Below are 8,004 nucleotides of genomic sequence, written 5' to 3' on the forward strand. Positions count from 1 at the left end.
ACACAGTGGTGGTGGAAGGCCTCCTTTCCACAGAGTGGACAAAGGAACCTCTCTGAGGAAGTGTCATGTGAGCTAGAATCAAAGGATATGGAGGAGTCAGTTACAAGAAAAGGGGAGGGAAAAGCCTTCCAGCCAGACATGGGACCAGTGCAGAGGCTTCTGTGGGATCCAAGTGTGCCAGGACGTGGGGCAGGATGAGTATGGAGGTGGGGGAGGAGGGAGGCAGGCAGGATCTTCCCAGCAGATAGAGCCCTCATGGATTGCAACAGCCATCACTATCCTGAAAGCCTACTGTGTGCAGGGCACTTTACGTATATTAACTTATTTCATCCTCAGAACTGCCCCATCCGATAGGTACTATTCTCCTCCCCATTTTACAGACAAGGAGACTGAGGCACCGAGAGGGGTTTAAATGCAGGCAATCTGGCTCCAGAGCCTGCACCATGCTGCAGGTTCATTTCATCAGGCCACCCCCACTGCACAGAGGGTAGAAAATGAGGCCAAGAAAGGAGGTTCTGGCTCCCCAAAGTCTGGTAGCAAATGAGAGGCAGAGTAGGATTTAAACCGGGTTTTCTTGTCCACACTGAGGTCGCTCATTCTCCCAAGAGCGTGTTGGAGTCAACAAGTTCCTGGTTGGGACAGGCAACTCTGTCTGTGGTCTTACCTGAGCCTTGGCTTCCTCACCCAGCCTGGGATATTAACAGGCCCTGCCCCCTGGGCTTGTGTGAGATGGAGGAGTTCAGCACCCTGCCTGGGTCTGAGGTCTACGCCAGTGGGATGATTATTCACCAGCCTGCCTGCAGGACCGCCCCGCAACTCACCTCCTCCCCTGGTGGTGTCTGAGTCATGGGGACTATGCAGAGCAGCACTGATGGCTCAGAATGGTGCAAGTCCCAGCAGGTGAGGGAAATGAGGGGCCCTTTGGGAACAGAATGTGAGATTTCCTGCCCCTGGGCCTTTGTACTGGCTATTCCTTCTGCCTGAACTGCCCTTCCTTCTCTTGCCTCTTCCTCAGCTTTAGTTTTTGATGCCCCTGGGCAGAGGACTCCCCCTTCTTACCACTGTGAGCGACTTAACCTAAAGTGGTTGGCCCAGGGCACCAAACGGGGCTGTGCAGGGAACTGTGCTGGTAGGTGGGCCTGGGGGAGGGGGAAAGGAGGCTCACACGGCGGGGGGGGGCAGATTTCTCCCCTCCATGCTTAGCACAGCACCAAAAACCTCACTCATGTGAGTCCACATGTCTAGCTGTTTGTTAAGATATTTTTAAAAAATAAATTTATTTATTTTATTCTATTTATTTTTGGCTGCATTGGGTCTTTGTTCCTGCTCGTGGGCTTTCTCTAGTTGCGGCGAGCGGGGGCTACTCTTTGTTGCGGTGCGTGGGCTTCTCATGGCGGTGGCTTCTCTTGTTGCAGAGCACGGGCTCTAGGCGCGCAGGCTTCGGTAGTTGTGGCTCGCGGGCTCAGTAGTTGTGGCTCGCGGGCTCTAGAGCTCAGGCTCAGTAGTTGTGGCGCACGGGCTTAGCTGCTCTGCGGCACGTGGGATCTTCCCGAACCAGGGCTCGAACCCGTGTCCCCTGCACTGGCAGGCGGATTCTTAACCACTGCGTCATCAGGGAAGTCCCTGTTAAGATTTTAAGGAGCTAATTTTGGAAACAGTTTGTACATAGTATGTCCCATATACAAGTGCTCAAAACTGTTGGCTATTGTTGTTATTGAGTGCCAACTCTGTGCCAAGCACGTTCCATAAAGCCATTCATTTAATGACATACAACCATTATTGTCTCCACTGCCCAGGGTCATGACCTCACTGAAGTGTCTGGGCTGGACTTTGAACCCGGGTCTGTAGGATCCCGCGTTTGGTCCTGGCAGGCGGCAGAGGAAGGCACGCAAGCCAGTGGGGCCCCAGTGACTCAGAGCTGGCAGGTCCCCTGGCCCGCCCTTTCCTACTGACTCAGCCCAGGCAATTCCGCGGGCTTTTCTGTGGAATTCAGGGCCCCCAGGCAACGTTCCTGAGTGGCTGCCTTCTCCTGGATGCACTCCCTGGAGAGCTGGCAGGCGGCTCATGTTCCCATGGCAGCCTCGGGTGTGTCCCTCAGGTGTGTCCCCCTTGGGGTCTCCATCTTCTCTCAGGAGGAGGGTCAGTGACTTGCTGGGATGGCCATCTCCCTCCAATTACCTTGTGGCGCAGAGGGGCAAACCGAGGCAGAGAGGACCTGTGATGTGGCAGGGTGCTACAGCCATGCTTGGGGGTAAGGGTGGGCCAGAGAAGCTCAGCTTCAATTTCCGGCTGCTTCTTCTGTCTTTTCTCAGCCAAGCCCTGGACCTCCTGAATGGGACCCCTCAGCCCAGCCCAGCTCCCAGCCCCTGGGAGCCCAAGGTCAGACAGGCACAAATCTCTCTGTAATTGATCTGAACTGGAATGAGGGTGAGTCGCCTTTCTGCTCTGCTGCTGCTGAGGCTGCTGAGGGTAGTCATGGGGGAAAGAGAAGGGGGGGGCACACGGCCACCCATTCTCCTCCTGACCCTTGTGGAGTCTCTAGCTCAATCACGTGATGCTGGAGGGTGGCTCCTGCCGGCCATTCCTTCCTCCGCCTCAGGGTGCCCAGCTGTTCCTGCTTTGGGGAACCCAGGGCTCACCCAGGCCACCAAAGCCTCGGGCCTCAGTTGCCCCAATTTCTGTAAAATGGTAGTCTTATTTCCGCAGTGTCATTCAGATATAATTGATATACAATGTTGCATTAGTTGAAGGTGTACAGCATAATGATTTGATACATGTATGTATTGTGAATGATTACCACAATATGTTTAGTTCACATCCATCTCCTCACATAGCTACAAATTGTTTTCTTCTTGCCATGAGAACTTTAAAGATCTACTCTCTCAGCAATTTTCAAATATACAATACAGTATTGTTAACTATAATCACCCTGCTGTATATTACATCCCCAGCACTTATCTTGTAACTGGAAGTTTGTACATTTTGACTCCCTTCACCCATTTCCCATGCCCCAGCCCCCATCCCTGGCAACCACCAATCTGTTCTGTTTCCATGAGTTCAGTTATTTTGGATTCCACATGTAAGTGAGATCATACAGTACTTGTGTTCTCTGTCTGATTTATTTCACTTAGCGTGATGCCCTCCAGGGCCATCCATGGTGTTGCAGATGTTAGGATTTCCTTCCTTTTCGCAGCTAATGAAAGGTGATAGTCTTACAGGCCCTTCTGGCCCAGACTCCTGCGATTGGCCACAAAAGACTCCCCAGCCTCCTCCTTCCTTCCCCATCTCCGTGGAATAGGTCCCAGGGAAGCAGGTCCCCCCTGGCCTACTGCACAGAGTGACCCTAGGGGGACACTGGGCAGTGGGACAGAAAGAGATGTTGTTAGATGAATTCAATTGATCATGTGCATTTAGGCCCGTCAGATGAAGGGTAGAGAAAAGTTAAATTGTGACTTGCCCAGGGTCACAAGCAAGTGTTATACTGGGATTTGAACCCTGGGGCGGTCTGGTTCTGGTGTCATGCATCCCATCAAAAGGAATTCTCCCCAGTGCCAGGTCCATTCACCAGCCTCTTACTGAACACCTACTGTGTGCCAGGTCCCATGCTGGGTGCTGTCACATATGCACCTATGGGACCCAGGCCCTGCTCTTGGTGAAGAGATGGCCAGACAAGGTGAGATCAGCCTGGGGGCTGGGGTCGGGGAGCCCAGGTCCACCATGCACCCACATTTCCAGTCTAGAGGAGAGAGAAATCAAGGCTCTGATTCCTGGGATGCAATCAGAGGCCGCCTAAGAGGAACAGAGAAGGTGCCAGTGTTGGGGGCCTCCCTGAAGGGGTGAACGAAAAAGTAGATGCCCGCCTCTGTGGGCTTTGAGGCTGGTTTGGGGGAGACAATAATAATCTGGTACAGTTGATCCTTGAACAACATGGGGGTTAGGGACGCCAACTCCCGTGTAGTTGAAAATCTTCTTATAACTTTGCAGCTGGCCCTCCGTATCCCAGGTTTCACATCCTTGGATTCAGCCAACAAAGGATGATACCGTAGTACATATTTACTGAACAAAATCTGCAAATAAGTGGACCTGTGCCGTTCAAACCTGTGTTGTTCAAGGGCTCACTGTACTACTACTGATAAAAGGGAAAGCCAGGGCTTCCCTGGTGGCGCAGTGGTTGAGAGTCCACCTGCCGTTGCAGGGGACGCGGGTTTGTGCCCCGGTCCAGGAAGATCCCACATGCTGTGGAGCAGCTGGGCCCGTGAGCCATGGCCGCTGAGCCTGCGCGTCTGGAGCCTGTGCTCCGCAACGGGAGAGGCCACAACAGTGCGAGGCCCACATACCACAAAAAAAAAAAAAAAAAAGGGAAAGCCAAAGTCTTGACAATAACCTGTATGGCCTTCTGCTGTGTATCCTTTCCCCTATCCTCCTGCCTTCTCCAATCTCCTCTCCTGTCCGACTCCACACCTCATCCTCACTGTTCTTGGAACATTCCAGCCCACTCCTGTTGACCAAGACACTTCTGTTCTTGGAGCAGAAGCAGGCAACAAACAGGTAAAGTAATCGAAGAATGGGGAAATGTCTGATGGAGAAAACATGCAATGGAGAAAACATCACAGAACGGCTTGAGGGGGTGCATGGGAACCGTGCAGGGGGAGCTCTGCCTGTGTGGATGCTCCTGTCCCAAGGGAGGTGACTTTTTTTAAAACTAAATTTTATTTATTAATTAATTTATTTTTAGCTGCGTTGGGTCTTCGTTGCTGCGCACAGGTTTTCTCTAGTTGTGGCGAGCAGGGGCTACTCTTTGTTGTGGTGCGCGGGCTTCTCACTGCAGTGGCTTCTCTTTGTTGCCGAGCACGGGCTCTAGGCATGCGGGCTTCAGTAGTTGCAGCACACGGGCTCAGTAGTTGCGGCACACGGGCCCTAGAGTGTGAGAGTTTCAGTAGTTGTGGCTCGCGGACTCTAGAGCACAGGCTCAGTACTTGTGGTGCACGGACTTAGTTGCTCCGCGGCATGTGGGATCTTCCTGGACCAGAGCTCCAACCCGTGTCCCTTGCATTGGCAGGTGGATTCTTAAGCACTGCGCCACCAGTGAAGCCCAATTTTTTTTTTAAGATTTTTTTTTTTGATGTGGACCAATTTAAAAGTTTTTATTGAATTTGTTACAATATTGCTTCTGTTTCATGTCTCGGTTTTTTGGCCACAAGGCATGTGGGATCCCAGCTCCCCAACTAGAGATTGAACCCGCAGCCCCTGCACTGGAAGGTGAAGTCCTAACCACTAGACTGCCGGGGTAGTCCCAAGGGAGGTGAACTTTGATCTGAGACTTGAATAGCTAGAAGGAGCCCTCCGTGCCAGGAGCTGAGGGACAAGCGTTTCAGGCAGAGGGAACAGGCTGAATGAAAGCACTGAGGTGAGAAGAGCTGACCGGTTCCAGGAACAGAATGAGGCTGGTGAGCGAGGGGGGCAGTGGGAGGAGATGGGGCAGGGCAGCTGGCAGGGTCTGGGGGGCAACTTGCTTTATATTCCCGTTTGGTGGGAAACCTCTGGAGGGTATTAACTGTTTTTAAAGCCATCCCTCTGGCTGCAGAGTGCACTGTAGTCCAGCGACCTGTGGGTGGGCAGGTTAGTGGCTTGGACCAGCAGGGTCAGAGGTGGTGGGACATGGATTGGTTTGCGATATGGGGACATGCTTTGCTCTGAAACAGGAAGGGGACTGACTGCCCAGTGCCCATTTCACAAATAAAGGAACTGTAGCTCAGAGGCAGTCCCTGCATAGGGTGACCATTATGTCCATTTTACAGATGTAGAAATTGGGAAGGGAAGGAATTTGTCCAAGGAGACATAACTAAGGTCAAATGTGCCTTAAAGTCCATAGGGCACTTTCTCTGCTTCTAGACAGTCTTCCTCTCTAGGTGTGGCTGGAATTACTCATCACCTGCCTTTTCAGACAAGGAAATTGAGGCTCAGAAGAACAGCACTCGTGGCAATCAGCCTGGGTTAAGACCCAGAGCCCCTGATGCGAGGTCTAGACCCTCTGTCTCCCTGCCTCAGTTCCTGCCTTCCTGGTGTGGCTGTAGAGAGATGAATGTAGCAGAATCCACAAGAGGACATAAGGTGATTTTTAAAAAAATATTAATTTAATTTATTTATTTGGTTGCTTCGGGTCTTAGTTGCAGCAGGTGGGCTCCTTAGTAGTGGCTCGCTGTCTCCTTAGTTGTGGTATGTGTGCTTCTTAGTTGCGGCATGCACGTGGGATCTAGTTCCCTGGCCAGGGATCAAACCCGCCCCCCCCCACCACCATTGGGAGCGTGGAGTCTTAACCACTGCACCAGCAGGGAAATCCTGAGGAGGTAATGTTTAATTGCACTCTCCCACCCTCGGTGCTGTGGATGCTCAAGGAAGCTCTGCCTTGTGGGGAGGGCAGGTGTGTGCCCCATTGTCTCCCACCTGGTTGGATGCCCTCTGTGGGTGAGTGTATGTGAGTGTGTCTGTGGGTGTGTACGGCATGTGAATATGGGAGCATGGTGCCCATGGGAACTGCAGGTTCTCCAGGACTGCTGGGCATCCAGCGACCCCCTGCTCAAGTTAGTGTCCCATCACTTCTCTGTCTACTTACCTGCAGGCCCCTTGGTTTCTGTGCCTTATCTCCAGGCCCTGCTTAGGCTTCTTGATGAGGAAATAATTAACCACAGAAAGATTTTCAAAAAGACTTTCATCCCATTATCCTGGCCAAGTTAAAAATATTGACAAAGAACAGGGCTGCTGGCGGGAGGATTACAGGAAGCCGAGGGCACCTGGAGCCACTGGGAGGAAGGCCTGGTGTGTGCCTGGGCTCAGAGCCTGGCTGAGGAGACAGAGGGGCCAGGGGCTGGGCTCTGGCCTGGTCCCATTTCTTCCTTGCTGTGTGAATTTGGGCAAGTTCGTTGCCCTACTGGGCATCTGCTTCCTCCTCTGTGAACTGAGGAATTTGCACTAGAATCCAGTACTTCCAAAGCATTTCCCCCCATGTAAACTGGTGATCTCCAAAACAAAACAAAAAATGGTTAATTAAGTTTGGGAAACAACACTAGGATTTGTAAAGTTAAACCAGTTTCTTTATCGCAGGGCTTTTCAGAGCCTTCATTTGTTGAAAACTTTTATTTCTTTGGATAAATAACACAAATGCACATGGCATTTAATTCAGATGGTACGGAAGGAGTTCGGGGAGCTTAGAACTCTTTCCTGCCCTTCCGCTCTTCACTTTCAGCACGCCCCACTGGCAGTTTCTAACCCATGGAGAGATGCTATCGTGGTGCCAGCAGATATGGGTGCACACTTTATCATGATAAGTGACTATGAGTTTCCCAAGGTGGCAGGGGGGAACATGGAGGCAGCGTTTCTCAAACTTCCTTGACTTGACCACAGAACCACTCCCAAGCATTTCTGGGTCTAGCATCTGGAGGAACACCCTTTTTGGGGAATGGATCCCTGGTCTTCGTGTTCTGCCATGAGACTTTAGGTAGGAGGGGATCGGCAGTGGTGCCCTGAGAGTTCAGACTCCCATCTCTGAGAACGCAGCCATACTTCTGTCTTTTGCGGCCCATCCAGGGGCTGCCTTTTAGTTTGAGGGAAGGTGCCAGAGCTGGCAGTCTACTTGGGGACACTGAGGCCTGGGAGGGCAAGCACTCACCCGGGTCAGGAGCAGGTCAGAGGCCTGGCTGGGATCAGGATCTCCTGCTCCCAGGCAGTGCTCTCACACGAGGGGCCCCAGTAGGCCCACAGCTCAGCTGGGCCATAGAAGTGCTCTGACCCTGGGACAGCTCTGGGGGAGAGATCTGGGGGAGTTCTCAGAAGCGTGGGAGCCCTGCCCCATACTGCATGGTCATTTTCTGAGAGACGGAGGAGATAAGATTGTGACCGGGTGTGTGGCATCTGCACAGGGTTGGTGTGACATGTGGGTTGTCTGGGACCTTTGAGTCCTGAGTACACTGCGCTGGTGTGATGTCGTGTGCCTCTTGCTGATGTGAC

Source organism: Mesoplodon bidens, assembly GCF_964165515.1.
Source record: "Mesoplodon bidens genome assembly, chromosome: 11".
Classification (NCBI taxonomy): domain Eukaryota; kingdom Metazoa; phylum Chordata; class Mammalia; order Artiodactyla; family Ziphiidae; genus Mesoplodon; species Mesoplodon bidens.